This window comes from Callospermophilus lateralis, chromosome 11 (assembly GCF_048772815.1).
Source record: "Callospermophilus lateralis isolate mCalLat2 chromosome 11, mCalLat2.hap1, whole genome shotgun sequence".
Taxonomy (NCBI): domain Eukaryota; kingdom Metazoa; phylum Chordata; class Mammalia; order Rodentia; family Sciuridae; genus Callospermophilus; species Callospermophilus lateralis.
Genome location: NC_135315.1, coordinates 91,388,276 through 91,397,509, shown reverse-complemented (window position 1 = coordinate 91,397,509; position 9,234 = coordinate 91,388,276). Strand labels below are relative to the sequence as shown.

The following is a 9,234-nucleotide window of genomic DNA, read 5'->3' as shown; positions in this document are numbered from 1 at the left end:
ACACCACAGGGGAGGAAATGTCAGAGGAAGAATTTAGAAAGTTTATAGTTAAAATGTTTAACAAGTTTAAAGAGGGTGTAAGGAATGAACTTAGAGAGGAAATGCAGGAGTGAAAAATCATTTCAATTAAGAGAAAGAGATTGTGAAAAGGAATCAAGTAGAAATTCTGGGAATGAAAGAGCCAATAAATCAAATACAAAATTTAATGGAAAGCATCATCAGTGGATTAGATTACCTTGAAGACAGATTCCCAGGCCTAGAAGACAAGATATATAATGTTGAAAACAAAGTCAACAATAAAGAAAAGATGTTAAGAGACCATGATCAGAATATTCAAGATATCTAAGATAATATTCAGAGTCCAAATTTAAGCATCATTAAATGGGTCAGAACAAAGCTTTGAAATACGAACTAAAGGAATGCACAATCTTTTTAATGATATAATATCAGAAAAATTTTCCAAATTTTAGGAATGAGATGAAAATTCAAATATAAAAGCACATAGAACTCCAAATAGGCAAGTTCAAAAGAAATCCTCTCCAAGACACATTATAAAGAAAGTACCTAACATACAGAATAAGAATAAAATTTTAATAGCTGCAAGAGAAAAATGGCAGGTCACGTTTAGAGGCAAATCAATTCAGATCTCAACTGATTTCTTAACCTAGACCCTCAAAGCCAGGAGGGCTTAGAATAATATGTGCCATGCCAACCAACATCAAATGGGTGCCAACCAATATTACTGTGCTCATCTAAATTATCTTTCAGAATCTAGAATGAAATAAAACATTCCATGATAAGCAGAAATTAAAAGAATTCAAAAAAACTAAGCCTGCACTGTGAAACATACTCAATGGAATATGTCATGCAGAAAGACTCCATTTACAATTTCTTATAGTTTTTTGGCAATGAGTCTCTAATGGTTTTATTTTGGTTTTAGTTTTCTGCATTTGTATTTGGTGTTTTGTTTTGGGGTACGAAGGATTGAACTCAAGGGCACTTGAACACTGAGGCACATTCCCAGCCCTGTTTTTGTATTTTATTTAGATACAGGGTCTCACTGAGTTGCTTAGTGTCTCGCTTTGGCCAAGGCTGGCTTTGAACTTGCAATCCTTCTGCCTCAGCTTCCCAAGCTGCTGGGATTACAGGCTGCACCAGCACACCAGGCTGGATGATACTATTCTATGTTTGAAGATTTTGTTGCTGCTATTATTATTATTATTTTCTTTTGGTATTGGGGATTAAATTCAGGGTGTTTAACCACTAAGCCACATTCCCAGCCCTCTATTGTATTTTATGTAGAGACAGGGTCTCCCTGAGTGGTTTAGGGCCTCGCTAAATTGCTGAGGCTGGCTTTGAACTTGCGATCCTCCTGTTTCAGCCCCCAAGGCAGCTGAGATTACAGGTGTGCAGCCACTGAGCCCAGCTGAAGATGTTATTTTTGCTGTGTATAGAAAACTGGTTTTAAATTTTTTTTTTCAATGCTTTAAAATGTTGTTGCACTATCTTATTGTGCCAATGGTTTCCAAGAGAAGTTTGTGTTATTCAAATCAATGCTCTAAAAATAATACAGCATTTTTATCTACTTTTAAGGTTTTGTGTTTAACTTTCAGCAGTCTGATTATTATTGTCTTGGCATGGTGGTGTTTGAATTTATCTTCTTTGGAGTTCATTAACCTTTTCAAATTGGCAAATGGATGTTTTCCACAAAATTTGAGAATAGTTCAGTTGTAATGTTTTAAATTTATTGGTTTTTTAAAAATTATACATGACAGCAGAAGCCACTTTGATATAATTATACAAGCATGAAATAGATCGTATTCTAGGTAGGACCTCATTCTCGTGGGTGTACATGATGGTGAGATTAACTGTGACATTTCATATGTATATATACACATAGGAAAATTATGTTACATTTATTCCAATATCTTTCCTTTTCCTGTCCCCCTTCCCTATTTTATGTCTCTCTTGCCTCCTGCTTCAATTCCAATGTGTATATTGTCCCACATATCCCTAAGTTTCTATCAATTTTTTCAACTTTCTTTCAGATCAATTTTTTTTTTTTTTTTTTGGTGGTGGTGCTGGGGATTGAACCCAGAGCCTTGTGCATGTAAGGCAAGCACTCTACCAACTGAGCTACATCCCCAGCCCTCAGATCAAATAATTTTTATTAATACATTTGCAATTTCACTTGTTCTTTCTTCTGACCTACCATTCTGTTATACACCCCATTTGATCATTTTTAAAAATAACAAATGTATTTCTAAAATCTGTTTCTCTAAAATTTGTGTATCTCTACCAAGATTTTCTGCCTTTTCGTTCATTCTGTGTGTATTCTTTCACCCCATTGAGTGGCTGTTATTAAATTCTTGTCAAATCACTTTGACCTCAGAGGCATTTGACATTGTTGTTACAAGTCATCTTTATCCTAGAAAATCGATCACATTTTCCGTGTTCCTTCTACATTGAATAATTTTTTATTATATCTTGGATGTTACAAATGTTAGGTCGTGTGGTTTCTGTGTTCTGTTACCTTCATCAGGAGAATGTTGGTGTTGTTGTGTGAGCTAGCATTTAGTCCAGTTAGACTCTGTCTTCCCTTCTGTTGGTGGTAGCTCAAAGCTTAATTCAGTTCTTTTCATTCTTTGCTGTATTGGGGCTCTGAGACTGTCCTGCACCTGCACGTGGAGTCAGCCAGAACTTCAGCACTGTTCATAGAGAGAATTATGGGGCTTCCTCGGCTTCTCCCTTTTCCAGAGTCCTACCCTCACTTCCCAGTATCTGCAGTTGACAAGCCTCCTGTCCTTCATTCCTCCAGCTAGAAAGACGGTGGGATTTCTAGCAAAGTGTTACTCACCTACAGTGTGCTTCTTCATGCTACAACCTGCAAGCAGGTGAAACCCACTAGAAACCGTAAAACTCACCTGTGTGCCAGTCACTTCTCCAAAATTCAATTCCTCTCCACAGTCTGGCTGCTCTTTTTAATTCTGCAGAATCCCCAGGTGTTTTCTGTTTATCCAATTAATAATTGTTACCAGCTGTTGGGCTTATCTGTAGTTATTTGACAAATATCATCTCAGAAATGGGATTCCAGCTTGAATATAAGTGAATATATTTCTACTCTCTGGCTAATAAAGTGGTGATTCAGGATGTATATTTACATACACACATGGACTTCAACTGAGTTAAATACTTGTTCATTTAATGTGTCTGGACATTTTTCATCCTTTTCAAATCATTTTCTAAAACATAAACAGTAGTTTTATAATACTATGTCATACAGATGTACCCCAATTTACCATTCTCCTTCTTTTGTATATTTTATTTTCTATTTTTATGAAAAGTTTAAGATAAAATCTTTGCATCTCTTCACTTCCTCACAATAAAATTTTATTGAGAAACAAATTGCAAGGAATTTTAAAGATTCTTTTTTTTTCTTCCTTTCTTTTTTTTAAGATTTATTTATTCGAATTTGCTATACATGATAGCAGAATGCATTTCAATTCATAGTACACATAAAGAGCCCAATTTTTCATTTCTCTAGTTGTTTAAATACCTTTAATCCAGAAAGCTTTTACACTATGTACTCCCAAAAACGTTTTTGAAAGTTCCAACACTGTGTGATATGGTTTTTCTTAATTTTACAAAAATGTTGACAGAAATTAAATTTGATTGCTTAAATTTTAATTTATTTGGTGGTTAGTAAAGTTTAAGATAATTATATGCATTTAAGGCAATGAACTTTATTAAACCAATAGTTTAGCATAAGAAATTGTCACATTTCGAATAAGTGAAATATTCTTTTTTTAAAGAGAGGGAGATAATTTTTTAATATTTATTTTTTAGTTTTTGGTGGACAAAACATCTTTATTTTCATTTTTATGTGGTGCTGAGGATCGAACCCAGCATCCTGCACATGCCAGGCGAGCGCACTACCACTTGAGCCACATCCCCAGCCCAAGTGAAATATTCTTTTCCTAAAGAATTACACGGGTTCTTTATGAACTTAGGACATTAACCCTTTATCTGTTAGGCACTGTGTCTTATTTTCCATTTTGCTTATGGTATCTTAACATGCCAAAGTTATCCAGTAGATCACAAATTTGTGTTCATGTACTAAGACAGCTCTCCTAGCTTTCCTCTCCTAGTTAAGGGACATATGGACGTCAACCAAGACTTCTCTAAACATGAAACTAAGTCTCCATCTGTATCTGAGACGAGGAGAGGATATCCCCATGTATCATGGAAGACAAACCACTTGTCAGTTGTGCTCTCAAAAGCAGAGTATTCTGATGACCAGAACAGCCTAATGTTAGGTGTTGGAGAGAATGGATTAATGTTAGGTGTTGGAGAGAATGGATTAAAGTAGGGATTGCTAACAGCAAAGGACCATTTCAGAACCACAGACTAAGGTCATCATTTAAGAAAACCATAAACCTTGGCTGCTTCAGTCTAGAGACAGCTTCATTTTTCCAAAAGTGAGTATAATGGAATATGGATTAAAACGCCCATGATTTTTTTTTTAATGTACTGTACACTTAGAGGAGAAAAACCTCTTAATATACATGGTCAAAGCAGGGCCTTGCTGATTAATAAAGAGACAGGCACATGGACACATAACTGACAATGCTGGACCCCCTTTCAGGTCCCTGTGAGTCTCCACTTCCTGTCCCTACTGTCCTTTTTTTGTCAGTGAAATACTATTTACAGACTTTTTTTTTTTTTTTTTTGTCTTGACAAACGTAAATTCTTCACTCTCCCTTCCTTGGACTGAAGGAAGTTGAATGGGCCTCTCTGTGCAAACTGCTCTTGACATGAAAATGTCCCCTCTTTCCTGTCAGTGGGCAATGAACAGGATTCTTCTTCAGCAACTCTTAGTCCCCAGCCTACCAAGTAGGACAGGGTTGCTTTACATATGGTATGAAGAGTCAGAAAGGAACCGAGGGAAGCAGTCACCAAAAGAGTAAATAGTGGTTAGTGGGTTCTTCAGAAAGTTCTCAGAGGTTACAGATTAAAAATTCTGGAAGATTAACAGTCCTGTGCTACACTTTAGTTTTTCGCTTTCCTCTCTCTCTCTCTCTCTCTCTCTCTCTCTCTCTCTCTCTCACTCTCTCTCTCTCTCTCTCTCTCCCCCTCTCTCTCCCTCTTTTTTCTTCACAGTTCCAAGCAGAGGAAACAAGTCTGACTTCTTCTGCAACCTCCCCCATGACCCGGCTCTCTCTGGTCGGCACAGGGGAGGCTTGTGAATGTGCTCTACATCTCCCCTCCAACAGGTGCAAGAGTGTGGTCCCCATCGCCTCAGACCACGGAAGCTCTGTGGTTACACTCATCTCCCTCCTGGTCACCTGTTTGTCATTCTGTGTGATCAGGGCTTGTCCTAATAAGGAAGTTGATCTGATGAGGAATGTCAATGAGGGACAGAGAGATCTCCAGAGGAGAGGACAGACTTTCTAGGTGGCTGCTGATGGAACAATGTCTGAGCTATAAATGTCTTCAAGGTACAGCAGTTGACCACTCCAGGGACATGGTCCCTGAAAACAAATCTACTCAAGAAATTCATATTCCTTGTTTAGAAAAAAATTGATATTGTGCTCATCATCTGTGAAGCCCTGTTACTCAGCTTCAGATTCAAGTTGACCGGGTCCCTCAACTATTTCTTCATGAATACCCCACTGTCCCTCAGTACCTGATGGAAAGAAAGCACCCCCCACGCCCCACCCTCAGTGCTAATTCTTTTCTTGAAGGTTTAAATCTCCTGAAAGTGGGAATTGCTCTTTTATCCATTACATATCTATCTATTTTCTGGTAGCAGGGGACATGGGCCAATATTTGTGACCTTAAGTAGAAATGAGAATTGATCATAAAGAAAAGGGGGTGGCTTCTAGAATACCCGGGCAGAAAGGTGAGAAGCAGAAGGTGGAGTGTTGTTGGGAATCTTGGGACTACTCTGCCCTTGCATCCAGACAGACTCCTCTGCCTGCCATCTGTGCCCTTGGACAACCTTCTCAACCTCCCTATGCCTCGGCTTCTTTATTTGTAAGATGAGAATCCTAGTGTGAATGGACTAACTGGGTGGTAACCGTCAGCAAGTAGAGGTGAGGAAGAGCTGGCTCACTAGGAGTTCCTGAAAGGCCCGTCTTCCCTCTGCTCCTTCTCACCCCTCTCCTCTCTGCTTCTCCACCATGCCATGATGTTCTGACTGCCCAGGCCCAGAGCAAGAGACTCAGATGGCCATGGATCGAACCTATGAGACCATGAACCAAGGTAAACGTTCTCTCCTCTAAGTTGTTCTTATCAGGTGTCTCGGACACAGTGATGCAAAGCTGACCAACACAACTTCCTTTCAGGAACCATCTAACCTGGGGTTGTGATGCTATTGCAATCTGCTTCCATTTCTTGCCAGTATACCATGCGAAACCATCAAGAAGCAAGCCCCAGGGCTGGGGCTGGGGGTCCGCGGTAGAGCGCTCGCCTAGCAAGCCCTGGGTTCGACCCTCAGCACCATATAAAAATAAGAGAATTTTTTATTTGTGTCCAACTACAACTAAAAAATAAATACATATAAAAAAGAAGCAAGCTCTAGTTTTTCTTCTTTAGTAAACGAGTTATGTGAATGTTGTTTAGCCATAAAGAAGAATGAAATAGTGTCATTTTCGGGGAAAAGGATGGAACAGGAGATTATGTTAAGCAAAATAAGCCAGATGAAAAACGAGTATTGCATGTTTTCTCTCATATCTAAATTTAAAAATTAAGAAAAAAAAGGTGGGGGGACTGTTAGGGAAAGAAAAGGCCAGAGGGAGGGGAGGAGAAACAGGGAAATATGCAGGTATGAAACTGTCACAGTGAATCTCTTTATTTTGTACAATTAATATACACTAATAATCATACTTTTTAAATAAGAAATTCTACACGAGGCTATAGGTGTGGACTGAGAGAGGAAGGCTATGCAGCCTACATACATACATGCATACGTATATATTTCCTTTTGAGGAACTGCCACTCTTCATGCACAACCTTGTGGCTAGGTAACACCTCACTGAGGATAAGCCATACAAGTTGCACGGTCACTTGATATTCCACGGTTAAGCATTAAATTTCTAGTAAGATAGTGTCAAACTAGGTACTATTTCTCAAAAGAATGTTTATTTCCAGAAAATAGAATAGTTTATTCTGAAATTCTAGGAGTCTATGCTCTAATCCTGCTCTGTTCCTCTTTTCAACACTTAATTCAGATGACACCATATCTGCTGTATCATAAATCTCAAGTGGTAAGCTGCTTCCGTGGCAATCTGGAATACTGCAGAGCTCTCCCTTTCCCTAGGCCTCAGTCAAAACTGAATCAAATGGGTAAGAGAGCCTCCAAAAAGATCTTCAAGTATTGCAACCTCTTCTTTAGCAATAAAGGGGCACAAGGCACAGCAATTTTCTTTAACTTTGGAGATGTCTTGACATAGGAATATAATCTAACTTGTGGGAGTTTATGAGGAGAAAATGAGATACTTAGTTCAACACATGACATTAAGTAAGTGCTTCATCGATATTAACTGTGATGATGTTTATTATTGTTACTATATCCAAAATTTAAGCATGACTACATAAAAAAAGGACTTTCAGACCTTCAAAATCTCCCTTCCTCCTGCTCCTGACTATAATTAGCAAAGTCAGAGAAGAACAGATATAACATTCAATTTACAGATAACTGCATCCATATCTCTTCATAAAAAGCAGTCTTCAAATTCAAGAAGCCAGCTCATATCTGTGCAAACAGCTGTTAGGAGTCTGCATCGTTTTAAATGTAGCAATATGTTCCAGTGAAGCCCTAGACTGCTTTATGGTTTCTACAAGAATCCGACAGGAAACATCCTCAGTCCGTACCTGCTGCATCCATGCGTGTGAATGTGGGGCCGGGCTGTGAGGGAAAGGAAGGGGGTACAATGGTTGTCAGGAAGGAATACAGTCTTTGGGGTTCCTAGGACTGAACCCTTCCTGATCCTAGAAAGAATGGACAGGGCTCTTGGGTTTCTATGGGTTAGTCCCTCTGTTATGGTGTGGATCTAGAAGGTTCTCCAAAAGGCTCATGTGTTGAGGGCATAACCCCCCAATGCAGCAAGGCTCAGAGGTAGGATTTGGGGATTAGAGCTCCAACCTTATTGGTGGATTAATCCACTGGTTGAATGAACTACTGAGCAGGTAGGGTGTCACTGTGGAGAATGGATCATTGAGGGGGCATGGCCTTGGGGACTGTCTGTCCCTGGCCCCTTCTCTCTCTCTCTCTCTCTCTCATTCTCTCTCGCTCTTTTGCTTTCTCTGACTCCTGACTGCCATGAGCTGAGCAGCTCTCCTTAAGAGATAAACTAAAATTTGGAGAAGGGAATGAAAATCTCAAGTCCAGAGGGCAAAGGCAGTGGTGGAAGGATCTGGAATGAGAATAAGGGAAAGAAAGGGAGGCTGTAGGTCAAGGAGGGGTGTGATCATCTGCTCCTGAATAGATAGAACTCTTCAGTATCTTCCTGACCCTGTTTCTAAAGACCCAGCTCTGTCCCAGAATGATTGACTGTGGACCCCACAGGGAAGGGTGTTGTAGATCCAGCAGTATGCCTAAGCAGAGGACCCACCCAGGGTCACCTGTTCCCAAGAAGCTCCCCTGATACGGACTGGGATCAGTGTCATTTACAGCCTTCGGGTATGGAACACTCAATTACTGTCGAACTGACACAGTAAATGGGATACTCATGAGACCTATGAGATCACTGTGACCCACTAGGTAGACAAGGAGCCTAGTGCATATACTCTGGAAGTGGATTAGAATAATTTAGTGCATGCTGAGTTTGAGACGGGTGGGCATGTCTTTTCATCTTTTTATTACTTATATGTACCAGTCACCATTTTAAGCATTTCAAATATTAACTCAATTAATAATGATGAAAAGGTTAAGACTTCTGCTCAAGGGGACAGCCAATGGGCTTTAGAACATATGAGTAAGTGTGTTTGCAAGGTAAGGGTAAAGTAGAAACTATACAGAATGGACAATGGCAGATAAGAAATACTCTGCCAAAATACATGGTGTTAAGGTTTTGGATGCTAACGAGACTGCAGAGGGCGAGCCGTTCTTTAGAAGTCTTTCTTCAGTCAGTAGGTGAGCATCGGAGGAGAGCAGAAATCAAGTAAACTTTGGACAACACTATACAACCAGTGAAGTGAAACTCAACTAAATAGCCCAGCACGCGAGACACA

The 9,234-nt window shown here is 39.5% G+C and overlaps 1 non-coding gene across 1 annotated transcript; it reads right to left on the bottom strand.

Annotated features, from left to right (window-relative positions):
* Positions 1-2,073: 2,073 nt before the first annotated feature.
* On the bottom strand, positions 2,074-2,146 carry Trnav-uac (transfer RNA valine (anticodon UAC)). The gene has a single exon. It is a non-coding gene; the product is annotated as a tRNA-Val (tRNA).
* Positions 2,147-9,234: the final 7,088 nt, after the last annotated feature.